This window comes from Piliocolobus tephrosceles, chromosome 21 (genome assembly GCF_002776525.5).
Source record: "Piliocolobus tephrosceles isolate RC106 chromosome 21, ASM277652v3, whole genome shotgun sequence".
Taxonomy (NCBI): Eukaryota; Metazoa; Chordata; class Mammalia; order Primates; family Cercopithecidae; genus Piliocolobus; species Piliocolobus tephrosceles.
In genome coordinates, this window is record NC_045454.1 from 11,143,934 (window position 1) to 11,166,354 (window position 22,421).

At 44.7% G+C, this 22,421-nt stretch overlaps 1 protein-coding gene across 1 annotated transcript in view; it reads right to left on the reverse strand.

Annotated features, from left to right (window-relative positions):
• ARHGAP35 (Rho GTPase activating protein 35) overlaps positions 1 to 22,421 on the reverse strand; it is a 149,119-nt gene that overhangs the window by 125,934 nt on the left and 764 nt on the right. The window lies entirely within an intron of this gene.

Genomic DNA, 22,421 nt, shown 5'->3' on the forward strand with positions numbered 1-22,421 from the left:
TGTGTGTGTGTGTGTGTGTGTGTGTGTGTGTTTAATTGAAGGTCATTGGCAACCCTGCCTTGAGCAAGTCTATCAGCACCATTTTTCCAATAGCATATGCTCACTTCCTGTCTCGATGTCACATTTTGGTAATTCTTGCAATATTTCAAACTTTTCCATTATTATTCTGTTATGGTCATCTGTGAGCAGTGATGTTTGCTGTTAATATTGCAATTGATTTGGGGCACCATAAACACCAATATAAGATGGCAAGTTGAAAAAATATTGCATGTGTTCTAACTGCTCCTCATCTCTGTCTCTGTTCTCTGAGACACAAGAATGTTGAAATCAGGCCAATTGCCCAGGCATGGTGGCTCATGCCTGTAATCCCAGCACTTTGGGAGGCCAAGGGTGGGTGGATCACCTGAGGTCAGGAGTTCAAGACCAGCCTGGCCAACAAGGTGAAACTCTGTCTCTACTAAAAGAAAAATACAAAAATTAGTTGGGCATGGTGGCGCATGCCTGTAATCCCAGCTACTAGTGGGGCTAAGGCAGGAAGATCGCTTGAACCTGGGAGGCAGAGGTTGCAGTGAGCCGAGACCGTGCCACTGTACTCCAGCCTGGGCAACAGAGCGAGACTCTTTAAAAAAAAAAAAAAAAAAAAGAAATTAGGTCAGTTTATAATCCCACAATGGCCTCTAAGTGCTCAAGTGAAAGGAGGAGTCACATGTCCCTCGCTTTCAATCAAAAGCTAGAAATGATTGAGCCTAGTGAGAAAGACATGTCAAAAGCCAAGAGGGGCTGAAAGCTGGGCCTCTTGTACCAAACAGCCATGTTGTCAATGTAAAGGAAAAGTTCTTTAAAGAAATTAAAAGTGCTACTCTAGTGAACACATGAGTAAAAAGAAAGTGAAACAGCCTGCAGCCATAAAAAACAATGAGTTCATGTCCTTTGCAGGGACATGGATGGAGCTGCAAGCCATCATTCTCAGCAAACTAACACAGCAACACAAAACCAAACACTGCATGTTCTCACTCATAAGTGGGAGTTGAACAATGAGAACACATGGACACAGGGAGGGGAACAACAGGCCTGTCGGGAGGTGGGGAGCAAGGAAAAGGAGAGCAATACCTAATGAACGTGGGGCTTAAAACCTAGATGACAGGTTGATGGGTGCAGCAAACCACCGTGGCACATGTATACCTATGTAACAAATCTGCACATTCTGCAGATGTATCCCAGAACTTAAAGTAAAATTTAAAAATAAATAAATAAAATAAAGTGAAACAGCCTATTGCTGATATGGAGAAAGTTTGACAGGGTGTAGTGGCTCATGCCTGTAAACCTAGTGCTTTGGGAGGCCAAGGCGGGACAACTGCTTGAGGCCAGGAATTCAAGACCAGTGTGGTCAACATAGGCCGATACTGTCTGTACAAAAAATAAAATAAAAATTAGCCAGGGATGGTGGCACATGCCTGCAATCCCAGCAACCTGGGGGGTTGAGGTGGGAGGACTGCTTGAGGCTGGGAGGTTGAGGCTGCAGTGAGCCATAATAATGCCACTGCATTCCAGCCTGGGTGACAGAGTGAAATCTTGTCTCAAAATAAAAAAAAAAAAAAACAGGAAAGAAAAATGAAGTTTGTTTGAGTGGTCTAGACAGATCAAACCAGCCACAACATTCCCTTAAACCAAAACCTAATCCAGAGCAAGGTCCTAACTCTCTTCAATCCAATAGGGTTGAGAGGTGAGGAAGCTGCAGAAGAGAAGTTGGAAGCTGGCAGACTGGTTAACAAGGTTTAAGGAAAGTAGCCACCTCCATAACATAAATGTGCAAGATGAAGCAGCAAGTGCTGATAGAGAAGCTGCAGCAAGTCATCTAGAAGACCTAGCTCACCTTGATGAAGGTGGCTACTGTAGACAAAACAGCCTTATGTTGGAAAAAGATGCCATCCAGGACTTTCAGAGCTAGAGAGAAGTCAATGGCTGGCTTCAAAGCTTCAAAGGACAGGCTGACCCTTGTTAGGGACAAATGTAGCTAGTAACTTTTTAAATTGAAGTCAATGCTCATTTACTATTCGGAAAATCCTACAGGCCTTAGGAATCATGCTAACTGTATTCTACCTGTGCTCTATAAATGGAACGAAGCTTGGATGACAGTACATCTGTTTACAGCATAGTTTACTGAATATTTTAAGCCCACCATTGAGACCTACTGCTTGCAAAAAAAAGATTCTTCTCAAAATACTACTGCTCATTGACAAGGCACCCAGTCATCCAAAAGCTCTGATGGAGATGTACAAGATTAATGTTGTTTTCCTGCCTGCTAACACAACATCCTTTCTGCAGCCCATGGATCCAGGAGTAATTCAGACTTTCAAGTCTTATTACCTAAGAAACATATTTCATAAGGCAACACTGCCATAGTGATTCCTTTGATGGATGTGGGTAAAGTCCACCTTCTGAAAAGGATTCACTATTCTAGATCCCATGATCCCATCAAGAACATCCACTTGAGCCAGGTACGGTGGCTCATGCCTGTAATCCCAGCACTTTGGGAGGCCAGGGTGGGTGGATCACGAGGTCAGGAGTTTAAGACCAGCCCTGGCCAACATGGTGAAACCCCACCTTCACTCGAAATACAAAAATTAGCTGGGCATGGTGGCATGCACCTGTAATCCCAGCTACTCAGGAGGCTGAGGCCAGAGAACTGCTTGAACCCGGGAGGTGGAGATTGTGGTGAGCTGAGATCGCGCCACTGCACTCCAGCCCAAGTGACAGAGTGAGACACTCCATCTCAAAAAAAAAAAGGAACATCCATTTGAGAGGCTGAGGCAGGAGGATCCCTTCAGGCCAGGAGTTCAAGACCAACCCAGGCAATGTAGCAAGACCCCATCTTTAAAAAAAAAAAAAAAATTAGTCCAGCATGGCACCATATGCCTGTAGTCTCAGGTACGCGGTAGGCTGAGACAGGATCCCTCGAGCCCAGAAGTTCAAAGTTGCAGTAGGCTATGATCACACCACTGCATTCTACCCTGGGTGACAGAGCAAGACCTCATCTCTTAAAAAAAATAAAAAGAAAAAGAAGATTCACGAGTCATGAGAGAGGTCACAATATCAACATGAACAGGTATTTGGAAGAAGCTGATTCTAACCCTCACAGACAGCTTTGAGAAGTTCAAGACTTCATTGAATGAAGTCCCTACAGATGTGGTAGAAAGTGAACTACAATTAGAAATGGAGTTTGAAGATGTGACAGAATTGTTGCAATCTCATAATAAAACCTGAACAGAGGAGGAATTGCTTTTTTTTGAGATGGAGTTTCACTCTTGTTGCCCAGGTTGGAGTACAATGGCGTGATCTCAGTTCACTGCAACTTCTGCCTCCTGGGTTCAAGTGATTCTCCTGCTTCAGCCTCCCGAGTAGCTGGGATTACAGGCGTACACCACCATGCTTGGCTAATTTTGTATTTTTAGTAGACAGGGGGTTTCTCCATGTTGGCCATGCTGGTCTCAAACTCCTGACCTCAGGTGACCCGCCCACCTCAGCCTCTCAAAGCGCTGGGATTAAAGGCATGAGCTACACACCCAGCCAGGAATTGCTTCTTATTGGTGAGCAAAGAAAGTGAATTTTTTTTTTTTTTTTTGAGACAGTGTCTTGCCCCATCGCCCAGGCTGGAGTGAAGTGGCGCAATCTCAGCTCACTGCAACCTCCGCCTCCAGGTTTCAAGCAATTCTCATGCCTCAGCCTCCCAAGTAGCTGGGATTAGTCATATACCACCATGCTGGCTAATTTGCGTATTAGTAGAGATGCAGTTTTACCATGTTGGTCAGGCTGGTCCCTAACTCCTGGCATCAAGTGATCCGTCCGCCTCAGCCTCCCAAAGTGCTGGGGGTTGGCCACTGTGCCCAGCGATTATTATTTTTGAGACAGAGTCTAGTTTGGCCACCCAGGCTGGAGTGCAATAGTGTAATCTCAGCTCATTGCAACCTCCGCTTCCTGGGTTCAAGCGATTCTCCTGCCTCAGCCGCCTGAGTAGCTGGGACTACAGATACTCACCACCATGCATGGCTAATTTTTGTATTTTTATTTATGTATTTATTTTGAGATGGAGTCTCTGTTGTCCTGGCTGGAGTGCAGTGGCATGATCTCGGCTCACTGCAACCTCTTGCTCCCGGGTTCAACTGATTCTTCTGCCTCAGCCTCCTGAGTACCTGGGATTACAGGTACGTGCCACCACACCTGGCTAATTTTTGTATTTTTAGTAGAGACGGGGTTTCACCATGTTAGCCAGGAAGGTCTCTATCCCCTTAACTCGTGATCAGCCTGTCTTGGTCTCCCAAAGTGCTGAGATTACAGGTGTGAGCCACCGCACCTGGCCATTTTTGTATTTTTAGTAGAGACAGGGTTTCTCCATGTTGGCCAGGCTGGTCTTCAACCCCTGACCCCAGATGAGGTCACCTCGGTCTTCCAAGAGCTGGGATTACTGACATGAACCACCATGCCTGGCCCGCCCGGCAATTTTTTAAGATGGAATCTACTCCTGGTAAGGATGCTGTGAACACTGTAGAAATGACACCAAGGATTCAGAGTATTACATAGCTTAGCTGATAAAGTAGCAGCAGGGTTTCAGAAGATTGACTCTAATTCTGAAAGAATTTCTACTGTGGATAAAATGCTATCAAAGAAATCTTTCATGAAAGCAAGACTCAATGAATGTGGCAAACTTCACTGTTGCCTTATTTTAACAAACTGCCACAGCCAGCCCAACCTTCAGTAACCACCACCCTGATGAGTCAAAAGCCATCAGCATCAAGGCAGGACCCTCCACTAGCAAAAAGGTTATGACTCACCAAAGGCTCAGATGATCACTAGCATTTTTTAAGCAATAACGTATTTTTACAGGAGGCTGAGGCCAAGGAATCACTTGAGCCCAGGAGGTTGAGGCTGCAGTGAGCTGTGACCACACCACTGCACTCCAGGCTGGGCAACAGAATGAGACATCTCAAAAACAACAAAACAACAACAAAAAAGGAAGTTGGGGGAGCTGGGCACCGTGGCTCCTGCCTATCAACCCAGCACTTGGGGAAACCGAGGTGGGCAGATCACTTGAGGCTAGGAGTTTGAGACCACCCTGGCCAACATGGCGAAACCCATGTCTACGAAAAATATAAAAATTAGCCAAGCATGGCGGTGTGCGTATCTCTAGACCCAGCTACTCCAGAGGCTGAGGCACAAGAATTGCTTGAACCCGAGGCAGACGTTGCAGTGAGCCGAGACTGCACCACTGCACGTTAGCCTGGGTGACAGAGTGAGAGTCTGTCTCAAAAAAATAAAATAAATATTAGGTCAGGTGCGATGGCTCATACCTGTAATCCCAGCACTTTGGGAAGCCGAGATGGGTGGATCACTTGAGGCCAGGAGTTGAGACCAGCCTGGTCAATGTGCAGAAACCGCGTTTTTACTAAAAATACAAAAAATTTAGCCAGGTGTGGTGGTCTGCATTTGTAGTTCCAGCTACTCAGGATGCTGAGAGAATTGCTTAAATCTGGGAAGTGGAGGCTGCAGTGAGCACCACTGCACTCTCTAGCCTGGATAACAAAAGAAGACTCTGTCTCAAAAAATATATATAAAAAATAAAAAAATTTAAGCCGGGAACAGTGGCTCACGCCTGTAATCCCAGCACTTTGGGAGGCCAAGGCGGGTAGATCACCTGAGGTCAGGAATTCGAGACCAGCTTGACCAACATGATGAAATTCCATCTTTACTAAAAATTCAAAAAATTAGCCAGGCATGGTGGCAGGCACCTGTAATCCCAGCTACTTGGGAGGCTGAGGCAGAATTGCCTGAACCCGAGAGGCAGAGGTTGCAGTGAGCTGAGATGACACCACTGAACTCTAGCCTGGGCAACAAGAGTGAAACTCTGTCCCTCTCCTACAAAAAAAAAATTAATTGATAAAATATTTAAAATTTTAAAAAGGTATTTTAAAATTTATATACCCTTTTAAAGACATAATGCTACTGCACACTTAGACTACAGTATGGCGTAAAGATAACTTTTTTTGTTGTTGTTGTTGAGACGGAGTCTTGCTCTGTCGCCCAGGCTGGAGTGCAGTGGCCGGATCTCAGCTCACTGCAAGCTCCACCTCCCGGGTTTACGCCATTCTCCTGCCTCAGCCTCCTGAGTAGCTGGGACTACAGGCACCCACCACCTCGCCCGGCTAGTTTGTTTGTATTTTTTTAGTAGAGACGGGGTTTCACCATGTTAGCCAGGATGGTCTCGATCTCCTGACCTCGGGATCCGCCCGTCTCGGCCTCCCAAAGTGCTGGGATTACAGGCTTGAGCCACCGCGCCCGGCCGATAACTTTTATTTCTTAATTTTTTTTATTATTACTTTTTGAGACAGTCTTGCTCTCGTTGTCCAGGGTGGAGCACGATGGCATGATCACGGCTCACTGCAACCTCCACCCCCCAGGTTCAAGGAATTCTCCTGCCTCAGTCTCCCAAGTAGCTGGGATTACAGGTGCCCACCACTATGCCTGGCTAATTTTTGTATTTTTAGTAGAGGCAGGGTTTCACCACTTTGGCCAAGCTGGTCTCGAACTCCTGACCTTAGGGTTATCAACTCACCTCCGCCTCCCAAAGTGCTGGGATTACGGGCATGACCCACCGCACCCGGCCAAAACATAAGTTTTTTTTTTTTTTGAGACAGAGTTTTGCTCGTTGCCCAGGCTGGAGTGCAATGGCACGATCTCGGCTCACTGCAACCTCTGCTTCCTGGTTTCAAATGATTCTCCTGCCTCAGCCTACTCAGTAGCTGGGATTACAGGCGCACGCCACCACGCCTGGCTAATTTTGTATGTTTAGTAGAGATGGAGTTCCTCCATGTTAGTCAGGCTGGTCTCAAACTCCTGACCTCAGGTGATCCACTTACTTCAGCCTCCCAAAGTGCTGGGATTACAGGCATGAGCCACTGCACTCTACTAAAACATAACTTTTATATGCACTGGGAAACCAAAAAATATGTGACTGGCTTTATTGCCATATATGCTTCATTGCAGTAGTCTGGACCTAATCCCACACTATTTCTGAGTTATGCCTATATTTATTTTCCTACCACTATATTCTTTAGCTGGTCTCTTAAAGCCAAGTCCGGGCAGGTTGCTCACACCTGTAATCCCAGCACTTTGGGAGGCTGAAAAGGGAGGCTTGAGTCTAGAGTTCAAGACCAGCCTGGGCAACACAGCAAGTCCCTGCCTCTGTGAAAAATAAAAACATTTAGGCTGGGCACGGAGGCTCACTCCTGTAATCCTAGCACTTTGAGAGGCCGAGGCGGGAGAATCATGGTCAGGAGTTCGAGACCAGCCTGGCCAATATGGTGAAACCCCGTCTCTACCAAAAATACAAAAATCAGCCAGGTGTGGTGGTGGGTGCCTATAGTCCCAGCTACATGGGAGGCTGAGGCAGGAGAATCACTTAAACTGGGAGGCAGAGGTTGCAGTGAGCTGAGATTGCGCCACTGTACTCCAGTCTGGGCAACAGAGTGAGACTCCATCTCAAAAGAAAACAACAACAACAACAACAAATTTTTAAAAAATTAGCTGGGCTTGGTGGCATGCACACATCTGTTGTCCCAGCTACTCAGAGGCTGAAGCAAGATGATTGAGCCTGTGAGGTAAGGCTGCAGTAAGGTGTGATAATGCCACTATACTCCATGGAGCATGGGTGAGACACTGTCTCAAAAAAAAAAAATTAAAAAAAAAAAAAAGCCAGGTCCAGGTAGGGCAGCACTAATAATGACATACAGTAAGCATATTAACTAGCACAGTTACCCTATGAGTAAACACTACCATATTCTCCTTTTTAATAGACGACGTACCTAAGGTACCAAGAGTTTAAAGGGCCTTGTCGGAGGGTGCAGAGCAGGTAAGAGGTGGGACTGGGACTCAAACCTAAGCCATGTGTCATGATGAGAAAAAGAGTAACGGAGGCCTCAACAAATGTGGACAACTGCTATTTGGCCTATGACCTGGTGTTAACATTTAGGTGTATGAGACACTTTCTGATAAGGCCTTCAAACTATCTGCTACCTGGGGGCAAATTACAAGTTGTACAAAGACCAAGAGATAACAAATCAATAGCATGTGCTGCTCCACTGATCCAAAATTTCATCATGCTATCTTTGCAGCACTCTCACATGCTCACTTATCTGAACATTTTAATTACCTAATTGCTCTCTTTCATTCTTCCAGCAAAATCAAAGGTTACCAACTTCAGCGTTATGTTTACTCTTGGCATTTAGTGCTCAAAAAATAAAAATAAAAAGACCATGGCAAGCAAAACAGGTATTTAAGCCCATTTTATAGACAAGAGAACTTGTCTTAAGTCACAAAGTTGGTAAGATGCAAATGAAAACTAACATTAGATAAGTTTCTTTCCTCTACATGGCTTGAGGAATCCCAAGAATCTGAAGACTGAAAGGCAACAGACTTCATCTATTCCAGGGTTCTCTCATTCAGAAACTCATACCTTTATTCAACGAAGACTGAGCTCCTACTGACCTGTCAGGTCATGTTCTAGGTGATGTCACAGAACAAATGGAGGAACAAAAGACAAAAATCTCACAGAGCATCCAAAATGCTTTATTTTGCAATTTCTTCCTGATGCCTGAACACCAACCTCCTTGAATTCAAATCTGTTACTCTCCCCAACAACAGAAAGAATGATCAGTAAACAAACATTTAATAGATGTATGTGTAGACGTCTTGCTAAATAAAAACAACAATAAAACCAAATGGGGTAAACTTTAAAATTATTGTTTATTTAAGACAAAACGAGACCGGGCGCGGTGGCTCATGCCTGGAATTACAGCACTTTTGGAGGCCCAGGCAGGCGGATCAAGAGGTCAGGAGTTCGAGACCAGCCTGACCAACATGGTGAAACCCCATCTCTACTAAAAATGCAAAAATTAGCTGGGTGTGGTGGTGTGCGCCTATAATCCCAGCTACTCAGGAGGCTGAGGCAGGAGAATTGCTGGAACCCAGGAGGCGGAGGTTGCAGTAAGCCAAAGATCGCGTCATTGCACTCCAGCCTGGGCAACAGAGCAAGACTCCAACTCAAAAAAAAAGGACAAAACATAAAACATGAGCTTGGATCACTTTCTTTAAAAGTTCTTTCTCATAATAAGATGAAATCGGTCTTCCTAGTCAATGCATTCTTGCATTGAAATGCTTAGTCATACATAATTCTTTAAGATAAGATCAAGGAAAAATAATCAGCCACTGGCCTTCTAAATTTTTTACATTCTGCGAAAGAAACAGGGTGTTCCTTGTGTTACCTGTAAGGGAAGAATTGCTTTTGTTTTATAAATGGCATATAAATTCTGCGAGAGGGGAGGAGGCATGTTTTGTGCACTGTAAACCTTGTGGATACCCATACCTCCACCTCTATCCTCTGAACTACAAACAACTAGTTTGTTCCCTCTTCTGCTCAACGCTTTTGCTAAATTATTTAAATAAAATTAATTAAAGACAGGACTTCAAAATAGGACTTTGGGAAAAAAAATTTTAATAGCTTAGCTTAGCCGGGCAAGGTGGCTCATGCCTGTAATCCCAGCACTTGGGAGGCTGAAGCGGGCAGATCACCTGAGGTCAGGAATTTGAGACCAGCCTCACCAACATGAAAAAACCCTGTCTCTACTAAAAATACAAAATCAGCCCCGTGTGGTGGTGCATGCCTGTAATCCCAGCTACTCAGGAGGCTGAGGCCGGAGAATCACATGTACCCAGGAGGTGGAGGTTGCAGGGAGCCAAGATTGTGCCATTGCACGCCAGCCTGGGCAACAAGAGGAAAATTCCGTCTCAAAAAAGAAAAGCTTAAATATTACATTTAAATCTTATTAAAATGTTTTTGGCGCATAAAAGGGAACACATAACTAATTTTATAGCCATTCCCGACTTCGACCAATGGCTTTTTTTCTTTTTTTTGAGATGGAGTCTCACTCTGTCAGCCAGGCTGGAGTGCAGTGGCACGATCTCAGCTCACTGCAACCTCCACCTCCTGGGTTCAAGCAGTTGTCCTGCCTCAGCCTCCCAAGTAGCAGGATTACAGGTGCCTGCCACCAAGCCTGGCTAAATTGTTTTTGTATTTTTAGTAGAGATGGGGTTTCACCATGTTGGCTAGGGCAGTTTTGAACTCCTCAAATGATCCGCCCACCTCGGCCCCCCAAAGTGCTAGGATTACAGGTGTGAGCCACTGTGCCCAGCCTGCTTTTTTTTGAGACAGAGTCTCACTCTGTCACCCAGGCTGGAGTGCAGTGGCGCTATCTCCGCTCACCGCAAGCTCCGCCTCCGGGTTCACGCCATTCTCCTGCCTCAGCCTCCCGAGTAGCTGGGACTAAAGGCGCCTGCCACCACGCCCGGCCAATGTTTTCGTATTTTTACGAAAATACTTTTAGTAGAGAGGGGGTTTCATCATGTTATTGATTGAGGATGGTCTCGATCTCCTGACCTTGTGATCCACCCACCTTGGCCTCCCAAAGTGCTGGGATTACAGGCGTGAGCCACTGCGCCCGGCCCTGCTCCTTTCTCTTAAAACAAGCACACTTCGGGGATTAGAAGAGAACCTTGTTTAAAGATAACCAAGGGTTCAGCTCTATCCATCTACCATGGAGTAGATTTGAATTATCTTCATCTCTGGGCTGAGATCACACTGGGCGAAACCATTCTGGAAGGTGTGTAAAAAAAGCATTCTGGAAACTGTAAAGTCAGCCAGAAAAGGCAGTAGGGAGCAGAGACTCTGGGCCAGACTGCTTTGGGGACCTACTAGCCATGTGGCCTTGGGCAAGTCCCCTCTCTGGAACCTCAGTTCCTCATCTAGAAGGTGAGAATACCACCTACCCCAGAGGGTTATTGTGAGGAGAATATGAGATAATGTTTTGTAGTCTTCTGGTATGTAATAAACAGGTCACTGTTATTATTTGGTAATATTATTAGTAATTAATTTGATTATTCTCTAAGAAAGGGTGAATGTCTTATCTTCAAAGATACTAGAGTCCAACAGATCTTACCATGGCTAATTTATTGCTTTTTGGCTCAATTTTTCCTTCATATGTTTATTTATTTATTTATTTTTTTTGAGACGGAGTCTCGCTCTGTCGCCTGGGCTGGAGTGCAGTGGCCGGATCTCAGCTCACTGCAAGCTCCGCCTCCCGGGTTTACGCCATTCTCCTGCCTCAGCCTCCCGAGTAGCTGGGACTACAGGCGTCCACCACCTCGCCCGGCTAGTTTTTTGTATTTTTTTAGTAGAGACGGGGTTTCACCGTGTTAGCCAGGATGGTCTCGATCTCCTGACCTCGTGATCCGCCTGTCTCGGCCTCCCAAAGTGCTAGGATTACAGGCTTGAGCCACCGCACCCGGCCTCATATGTTTATAAGAAAAGCCAAACACAAGATGACCACACTACAAAAATAAAAACTTGTTTAATCTTTTTTTCCCTGAATCAGAAATCGTAAAATCATTGTGGAAAGCTTGGGAAAATTCAAAAAAAAGTTTTAATCACCCATAATCCTACAACACAGAGTTAACTAATAACACTTCAGCATATTTCTTCCACTTTTTCGCATATATATTTTAAAATAACTGGACTCATGCTGTTTATAGTTCTATATCCTGTTTTTTCCCACATTTAATTTTATTTTGTGTGCACTTTCCCATGTCAAGTATTCTCAAAAACATACTTTTTTAATGACTCCATAACCTTTCCATAAAGCAAACCATTCCCCTAAGGTTAAAACATTTAGTTTTTTTTTTTTTAATTTATAAACATCCATATAGTTAACATAGTTAACATTTCTTTTGTATACAATCTTGATTCACATCTCTATTTCTCGGTCCCTATAGATTTTTTTTTTTCTTCTGTGAGACAGAGTCTCACTCTCTCGCCCAGGCTGGAGTGCAATGGCGTAATCTCTACTCAATGCAACCTCTGTCTTCCGGGTTCAGGCGATTCTCCTGCCTCAGCGTCCCGAGTAGCTGGGATTACAGGCACCCGCCACCATGCCTGGCTAATTTTTTGTATTTTCAGTAGAGATGGGGTTTCACCATGTTGGCCAGGCTGGTCTCAAACTCCTGACCTCAAGAGATCCGCCCGCTTAGGCCTCCCCGAGTGCTGGGATTACAGGCATGAGCCACCGCACCCGGCCTTCTATAGATTCCTATAAGTAGATCAAGGATTGTATGTTTCTTAAAACATTGCTGGAAGGGCACGGTAGCTCACGCCTGTAATCCCAGCACTCTGGGAGGCCGAGGTGGGCAGATCACCTGAGGTCAGGAATTCGAGAACACCCTGGAAAACGTGGTGAAACCTTGTACCTACTCAAAACAACAACAACAACAAAAACAAATATATATATACACACACATAAATATATTACAAAAATTAGCTAGGCATGGTGGTGGGTGCCTGTAATCCCTGCTACTTGGGAGGCTAAGGCAAGAGAATCCCTTGAACCCGGGAGGCGGAGGCTGCAGTGAGCCAAGATTACACCACTGCACTCCAGCCTGAGTAACAGAGCAAGACTCTCTCTTGGAAAAAAAACCAAAAAACAAACAACAACAACAACAACAAAAACAGGCCGAGTGCGTTGGCTCACACCTGTAATCCCAGCACTTTGGGAGGCCAAGGCAGGTAGATCACATGAGGTCAGGAGTTCAAGACTGGCCTGGCCAACACGGCAAAACCCCATCTCTACTAAAAGTACAAAAATTAGCCAGGCATGGTGGCATGCGCCTGTAATCCCAGTTAATGGGGAGGTTGAGGTAGAAGAATTGCTTGAACCCGGGAGGCAGAGCTCGCAGTGGGCCGAGATCATGCCACTGCACTCTAGCCTGGGTGACACAGCAAGACTCCATCTCAAAAAACAAACAAATAAAACATTGCTAAACTACTTTCCTGAAAGTTCACACTAGTTTGCAGGCCTGATAGTAATTTCAATACCAGTTCCATTTCACTCTCATCAGCATCGACCACTATCTCTTTTCTTTTAATTTCCACAGAGACCAAAATAATCTGGAATTACAACACAAGCAGAAAAGATCTGTTAAAAGAATGCTTTCACACTTGTGATAATTTATGCAATGAAATCACCATCATCCCATTCTTTATCAGGTATTTGACCCTGCCCAGATGGGTAAAGTTAGAAACATCCTACATGTTCACATTTGTATATTAAAGTAATAATTGAAGTGCCTTACATAGACTAGACTCTCAAATAATTTCCAGCTCAGTAAGAACTATGTAGAAAAGGGAATCATGCCCCCATCATATGAAAAAGGGGCTTGTACAACATGCAAAAAATTCAGAAATGGACACTTAAGATTTATGTACTTGTCTACATGTAGATTATACTTTAATTTTTTTTTTTTTTTTTTGAGGCGGAGTCTCGCTCTGTCGCCCCGGCTGGAGTACTGTGGCCGGATCTCAGCTCACTGCAAGCTCCGCCTCCCGGGTTTACGCCATTCTCCTGCCTCAGCCTCCGGAGTAGCTGGGACTACAGGCGCCCGCCACCTCGCCCGGCTAGTTTTTTGTATTTTTTAGTAGAGACTGTATTAGCCAGGATGGTCTCGACCTCCTGACCTCGTGATCCGCCCGTCTCGGCCTCCCAAAGTGCTGGGATTACAGGCTTGAGCCACCGCGCCCGGCCTATACTTTAATTTTTTAAGAAAAAAACTTAAAAGGGGATTTGTACACAAGAAAATATATACACCTTGTATATACATAACATCAAATCATAACAACTTTAGCTAAGGCTGCCATTTTTTAAGCCTTTGTGGTTATTGAGTGGCTACTATTAGGTACATGCCAACAGCCAAGACCCACTCTACAACAGTCAGGAGTCTTCTCTTTTTCCTCATTTATCAAAGGTTTTATCTACATTCCTCAATTGACTGACCAATCAGAGGAAGAAATTTCTTATACGTTGGCAGCATTAAAAAATGTACACAGTGGGCTGGGCGCGGTGGCTCAAGCCTGTAATCCCAGCACTTTGGGAGGCCGAGGCGGGCGGATCACGAGGTCAGGAGATGGAGACCATCCTGGCTAACATGGTGAAACCCCGTCTCTACTAAAAAAATACAAAAAACTAGCCGGGCGAAGTGGTGGGCACCTGTAGTCCCAGCTACTCGGGAGACTGAGGCAGGAGAATGGCGTAAACCCGGGAGGCGGAGCTTGCAGTGAGCTGAGATCCGGCCACTGCACTCCAGCCCAGGCGACAGAGCGAGACTCCGTCTCAAAAAAAAAAAAAAAAAAAATGTACACAGTGATTTCAGGCCATTAAAAAGGTTACTATAATAGCAGCATCCACCAGCCTCTACCTACAACGTTAATAGGCATTTCTGAAAAATAAAGATCTAGTGATACATTTTATCACCAATCATATAGGTAAGCTATTCCCAGTGAAATAATTCCATTGAAGTGAAAGCTACTCTAGCAGAAGATGCAGATTTCAAGAATCTAATAATCTTGTATTAACGCAGTGCTGACTTTCATTTGTACACAATCAATTTGTTACTGAACAAAGAACTCTTTTTAATTGCCCATGGCAATTAATGGTAATCATTTTCCTTTGTCTCATTCCTAAGTAGTACAGGCTGCAAAAGATAAAGCCACAGTTTTGACCTTTCTTTTAAAAGAAAATGAGGAAAAAGTACAATGCAACTATATACATACACAAACACACAATGCAAATACATATACACACACATACACACACACATATACACATACATATATTTTTTTTTTTTGAGACAAGGTCTCACTTCATCACCCAGGCAGGACTGGAGTGGCGCGATCATGGCTCATTACAGCCTTTACCTCTGGGGGCTAGGTGTTTAGGTGATCTGCCCACCTTGGCCTCCCAAAGTGCTGGGATTATAGGCGTGAGCCACCACACCTGGCCAACTATATATATACACCTCAGGAGGCTATTAGCTATAACTAACCAGCATACTTTTAGACTAACATTTTTTTAAATGCAAAAAGTTACTAAATAAAGTATCATGGCCCTATGGGGAGGCTTAAGCCTGTAATCCCAGCACTTTGGGAGGCCGAAGCATAAGGATCACCTGAGGTCAGGAGTTCAAGACCAGCCTGGCCAACATGGTGAAACCCCATCACTACTAAAAATACAAAAAACTAGCCAGGCATGGTGGCGAGCGCCTGTAATCCCAGCTACTTGGGAGGCTGAAGCAGGAGAATCACTTGAACCTGGGAGGTGAAGGTTGCAGTGAGCTGAGTGAGCACCACTATGCTCCAGCCTGAGTGACAGAGGAAGACTACGTCACGAGAAAAAAAAAAAAAAAAAAGTATCATAGTGAGCTCCACATAAATAACTCAAGAGGAAAGATGTATTTCTATCTGTATGTTTCTTTTTTGTATTTTTAATTGTAAATTGACAAATTGTAGTTGTATATATTCTGTGCATATATTTTTAGTTGCCTACCTAAAGAAAATATCTCAATTTGTAGCTACCCAAATACTTTTCTACTTGCTGAAAAAAATGTAGATTTAAGGAGTTATCACATGACCAAACATCTCTACCTTCTTCCTGTTAGACTAGTTTACTTACAGTTTTGTTACACCTGTGTTTGAATCCAGGTCAGAAATAAAATGCTCAACTTTTCCAAATATGCTGGCTAAAAAGGCAAGCTGGTACTTGTGGTGTAGATTCTTTTCAAAATACTGTGATACGGAACCTACTGTGTGCTCAAATCTCTGAATATGAAAGTCTTCAAGACTATTAATACAGGATTATGTCCCAAGGAGCCAGATACCAATCAGAATAGTCTATTCAACATTTACTTCCCTTCACCCTATATAGTTAATTGTTTACAACTGACTATAAATTCCTTAAGGTGATGAACTATGCTAATTATTATAGGCCCAGAGAGGCAACGTAGCCTAATAAAATAAACACAAATTTTGAAATCAGACAGATCTGGATTCTTAACACTGCCTTACTACTTATTAACTGTGTCACCATGATCAAGAAATTTATAATACAGCAAGTACGCGGATTAAAGTATCCTGGGCCAGGGCCAGGGCCAGGCGCAGTGGCTCACGTCTGTAATCCCAGCACTTTGGGAGGCCAAGGCGGGTGGCTCACCTGAGGTCAAGAGTTCGAGACCAGGCTGGCCAACGTGGCAAAACTCCGTCTCTACTAAAAATATAAAAATTAGATGGGCATGGTGGGCGTGCGCCTGCAATCCCAGCCACTTGGGAGGTTGAGGCATGAGAATAGCTGGAATTCAGGAGGCGGAGGTTGCAGTGAGCCGAGATCTCGCCACTGCACTCCAGACTGGGCGATAGAGCAAGAGTCCGTCTCAAAAAAAAAAAAAAGAAAGAAAGAAAAAAAAAAAGCTGACCAGGACAGCAGGCCCTCTAAGCACTTAAAGTCTGCAAATGGCCATTACATTTGGTACAAACATCTAAAAAAAAAAGACTCTGGCACCTGTTTTATCTTCTACCAACATAGATGCAATGGGGGCCTAACAAGTACAAAGTATTCTGCTAGGTGTGGTGGGAAATCAAAGATAATGTAAGAGGTTCCTCATCCTCAGGAGTTTACTATCTATCTATAGAGAGATGACAATCTATTATTAGCCACAACATAAGGCAGAATGGGAACTAACTAGTATAATCCCTTCATTTTTCAAACGAAGGAACTGTAGTCCAGAGAAATGAAAATGATTTGGCTAGTTACACGGCTGGTAAATGGCAGGGCTAGGGCTAGCACCCAGGTTTCTTCAACATTCTTTACATCATAGGAAGTTGCCTCTCAGTTGTTCAAATTCAATTACCAATTTACTACAGTGGCCAGGATGAGGACATCATCCAAGTAAGAATGCAGAGATATTAGGAGAGCAAAAGGGGCAGGAAATACCTACAGATCTATAATACAACAGTCACAACTGCTGCAAAGTGCATAAAAAGAAAATGTTTGTTTCAATAAAGGAAAATGAGAGAGATAGGCAAGTCTGGCTATTTTCAACTAAAATAAATATTACTTTCCTGTAATGACACTTCATGGCTGAAAGTATCTGGTTCTCTGCTAATACATCAACTTAATGGCATTTCTCAATATCAGAGAAGCAAATAAATGAAAATTAGATTGACAGACGCCAAAAGTTATCTTCAAGAATTCTTCATAGATGAAGCCTGATAAAGCACTGGATCAAAAGTTAAATAGAAAGAAACTTTCGGGAAGATGAACATGAATTATTTGTTTGCATTTCTTAATGCCAGGAATACAAGTGCTATTCAGACCATTGCTGTTTGAGAGCCTAGGTCAACAATGACTCAGCTTGAAAAATTCCATATTGTTTTTAAAAGAGATATATGGTTTTAGTTATGTAGCTAATATAATCTGGGTAATCCCATCCCCCTAAATTATAAAGTAATTTCCATGTGAATGGCTGAAAAACAGGCAGTGTTTCTTTTATATCTGAAAAAGTATACAACAAGGGTAATCCAGTTCATTTTACTGCGTCTCCCAGGGAAAGAGCACCCTACACAAACTCCGGGTTACAGGACTTGATGACAGGCAGTTGGGGATTGGCAGGCGAGGGAGGAATCAAAGAGCAGCAACAGGAGCTTAGTCCTAAGCCCCAGCTCTAACTTGGTAAGTGACCCAGGACAACAAGAATCTACAATCAGACCTGGACAGCACACGAGGCTTCAGACTAGGAAGGTGAAGCCCAGAGAGGTAAAGCAATTTGTTCAAGGTCCCAACTAATTAGGACAAGGCCTAGATCAGAAGGCAGGTCCCTGCCCTTATATAAGTCCAGTACTTTTCTGCTGTGGCAGGAAGCCTGTCACAATGCGTTATGCCAGCCTTCTATTCCTCCATCTGTAAATGAGGAGGCTAGACCAACTGGACATCATGGATAGTGCCGTGATGAGTAACAGAAGATTTTTCTAAAAAAGGAAAAAACAGGTCAGGTGTGGTGGCTCATGCCTGTAATCCCAGTACTTTGGGAGGCCGAGGCAGGTGGATCACTTGAAGTCAGGAGTTCAAGATCAGCCTGGACAACATGATGAAACCCCATCTCTACTAAAAATACAAAAATTAACCTGCCATGGTGGCGCATGCCTGTAATCCCAGCTACTTGCGAGGCTGAGGCAGGAGAATCGCTTGAACCCGGAAGGCGGAGGTTGTGGGGAGCTGAGATTGCGCCACTGTACTCCAGCCTGGGCAACAAGAGTGAAACTCCGTCTCAAAAAAAAAAAAAAAAAAAAAGTCACGATGACTGTGTAAATCAAGACATTGTTTAGACTGCCAGGTGGTGACTGCAAATAGTCATAGCAGATCACAGGAAGACCCTGCAAGCAGCCTAACACCTCTCAGAAGACCACAGTGGACCAAAGATGGGAAGCAGACCAGACTAGACGGAGACCAACAGCCACTCCAATCTTTTCAATGTCCAACTATATTGACCTGATGCCTCACCTCCTCACATGCAGACTCACCAAACATCTATCAGGCTATGGTTTACTGTCACCTGTGCAGCCCCCACCCCTCCCAGGCTGTGTCCTTTGCCAAAAGTCACCATCAAGGTCCATGGATCTGCCCATGAATCTGCACACCGACAACTTCTTTCAACTTCTTCTCTTCTGGATCAAGAAGAATGAGTATTTTCTGATTTGTCACCATCCTAAATGTGTCAACCTTTATCATGCCAAGGAAAATGGGTGGCAGGTAAAAGGGGGGGGGATGGCCAAAAAAAGGTTAGTTGAAAACAAGATGATGACTTAAACGAGGAACTTTGATCAGATTAGTTTTTAAAAGTCTTTACAAAGATTTCCTAGGCAGGGAAAGAGCCCTTGAAAACATGTTACTACGTTGAAAGCAGTTGTCTACCGCCATCTCCTGCTCCAGCCCCCCGACTCCAAATGGCATATTAACTGTGCCAGAAGGCCAAGGCTACCACCTCACATTTCTGTAGCACCCAATTCCATCATGAAAGCAAATGTCAATGCTGGAGTTGGGGCCTCTGCTGGCCTCAGAGAAATCTGACAGTCTTTAAGAACATCGGTTAGCAGTGCAGGTGGAAAAATCAGCTCTTTATTCTGTGTTTCCTCTCTCCCTATTATGTAAACTTAGGCTTTTGGCATGCAGGACCTTTTTATGCTGCCAATGATATTAAAACTCTGGGACACACATTTAAGCAGTACTGCATACACAGTTGTTTTTATTCTTAATTATCTGTCACTTCTATATTAAGAATAAAAAACAAAACAACCATTGATACTAACATGGGTAACACAAACTCTAAGATAAATTCAGGAAATTAATCATGATATACAAGGCTAAAAATGCACCAACAGAAATGAATCAAAAATCTTTAAGTCAATAATGGTGAAAACCCATGCCATACATAGATCATTAAAATTACCAGATTCTGTCAGAAAATTTTAAAAAGTTCAAGGAGCCATACAGATCTACTATCAGCCCTCTTCACTGTCTCATATACAAATGCCCTAATATTTGATGAGTGAATGGTCCAACTCTGTAGATGACAGTGAATGTTTTTTATTTCAAATGTGTCCACATAGAATTATTTCTAAATAAGTACTAAAATAAACAAAGTTTGATCATAGCTCAGTTAAGAAAGTCCTTCCAGTAAATGCTCCTTCACAGTTGGATGGCTACTTTAATATACAATTGCCCTAGGCCACAGCAGGGAAAAAAAATCAGGCTTTTGATTTACTTAAGAAATAAAATAAATAAACCTAGAACATGCAAAAGATCCCCTTTCCCAAGTTAAGGAAGGAAAATGGTTGGATAGATTTTCTGTAAAAACCACCTTTACCCCTGAATGAACTTCCTAAATCCCCCCCACCCCCCAACAATATAGTCATTAAAGAAAATTGCTCAGGAATGGTAGCTAAGACTCATTTCTCAGATAATAAGACTAAAAATCCAATCACATCCGCCAGTTCCTGGCATCCTTTTCTAACTCTACCAAACCAGGTCACTCAAAAAGCTTAAGGAATGTCAGTGCCCACCCACACACCCCTTGTACACCAATGAGCCCCAGAATCTAGCATGGATCTGCCCAGAGGCACTCAGCTCCTGTGGCAGGGAGAGCCTGCAATACCAGAGGGCAGAAATCTGAGTGACACTTGGCACTCTCTCTTTCAACAAACAACCGCAAAGTGCTTTCCAAACCCAAGCCCTCACCATTTTGAACACCAGGAAGCTGGAGCCTTCCCCGGAGCAGAGGTGAAAAAGAAAGAAGCCTACCTTCCCCATCCCCTCCCCCAAGGTCACACTGCAAACCAGAGGCCATTAGGGAAGGCAAGACTGCAGCTTCCCTAGGTCCAAGTGTGGCCATAACCCCCAGTGGGATCGGGAGAATCCGAGAACTGGCATTTCCCCAGCTAGAGGTAAAACAAAATGACTTGTCAGCTGGGGGAAAAAAAAACACACTCCTAGGGGTGCTGGCTTAGAGGTGGAATAGGAGAGAGGGTACTGTATGCAACCACTCAGAGAAGGAAAGAGGGAAAGTGAGAAAGAGAATAAAGATCTGTGAGCAGCTGCAATCCCATTTTCCAAAGGACACAAAGCTGCAGAGCCCAGAGATCGGAAGGGGGAGAGCAAACAGCAGAGAAAACAAAATGGGGCAATGGAAAGAGATCTACCTCCCCCGACACTACTAACCTAGTGGAAGTGGGAGAAATGGGGGAGACACTCCCAGACTCCAGAGAGCAGTAACAATCAACCAACCCCCACCTATTTACCCAGATCTCTCAGGATCCCTGGGGATAGAACCCTCAGGGTTAGGGCGCAGAGAGAGATTCTGCAGTCTCAGAGCCTGAGAGCCTAAGGCCCAATCCAGCCCCTTTGCCTCTGCAGCAGAGGGATGGAGAACAGAGAAAGATATGCCTGAAAGGGGAAGTGCTCAATGGGGAATGGGTGGGCCACGGGTGGTGAGCTGCGATGAGCAGGTCTGATAGGAACTAAATGGGAAGAGAAGGCGCCTGCCAAGACACAAGGGGAAAGGGGAAAAAAAAAGGTAAGGAAGGAAACAAGTTCAAGAGGAACAGAATTGGGAGAGGGATATCAAAGGGGAGTAAGGGGAGTGAGAATCTATCACAGCACTGAGGCAGCTCCAAGAGGAAGGTGGGGGGATACATAGGAAAGAATGATTAAGAAGACATCTTAATGTCACAATAGGAGGGAGCGAGAACTCCAAAAGAAGACAAGAGGCAGGGCAGTGGAGGGTGGGCAAATAAAGCAGAGTGAAGGGTGAGGGCTGAATCAAAATGGTGGGGGGAAGAGAATGTTATGTGGAAAACTTAAGACTCGGGAGGGAACAGAGAGGGGACACAGTGACAAGAACCCCAGTGTTAAAGGACCGCTCCAAGCGCGGACGGCAATACAGAAGTTAAAAACCGGTCTAAAAATATGCGGGCAAGTGGACAGCTCCGAAGGAGCCGAGCTGGGGAGGGAAACACTAAATAGAGGATGGGGCAGAATTGAAAAAAACGAGGAGAAAGTGCAGGTACAAAATGGATCTAGGGGCAGGTCTGTGAGATGCAGAACGGGAAGGGGATGATGGGTGATCAGCCCGGGAGGTATCAGAGGTATAGTGACGTTAAAGGGTATGTCTAAGGGCTAAAACGGGGAGGAGAGGAGTTGGAGCAAAGGGGACAGAAAGCAGTTTTTAGGCAGAGAACTGAAGGAGAGACAGGCCAAAGAAAGGAGTAGCAAATGAATGCAGTAGCTCAGAGGAGTGCCAAAAAGGAGGTGGGGGAGAGAGGAAACCTCCAAGAGAACACTGGGGCTGAAACTGAAGGCAGTCTGAGTTAGGGACAGATCAGTTGAGTGAATAGCAGAAATGGGAGACCTGCAGAGTCAGAGAAGCAGGAGGAGGCTGCTTCTCGGGAAGGCAGAGTCAGAAGCAAGCAGGTGAGGGGAGAGCAGCAAGATCTGAGGTCGGGCAAGGGGCAGAGCTGAGAGGCAGAAAGGTACGGAAGAGAGGAAAGGGTCTGAATGGCAAACGTAACAAGAGCTGAGAAGGGGAAGAGGCAAGCGCGGTGCAGTCAAGCCCGAGAGGATCAGGGGAATGAACTGGGGCACGGAAGGGTCAGAAGGCCAGCCGAGGGGCATCCCGGGGTGCAGCAGGCTCTGTGAGAGGGCAGACAGAAATGCAGATAGTAGGGCCCACGAGGGAACCGGATTAAGTCCAAGGGGAAGACCTGGGGCAGCAGTGCCTGGTTGAATAGGGGTCTCAGATGGATCTCCAAGGGGTTGGAACCGCAGGTCCTAAAGGGACAGCTCCCAGGGTGCAACATATTCTGAGACAAGAATAATAGCACAGCAGGTAGGTCAAAGAAGGGGCCGAGGACAGATCTGAAGGGTGGTGAGAGCAGAATCGAGAAG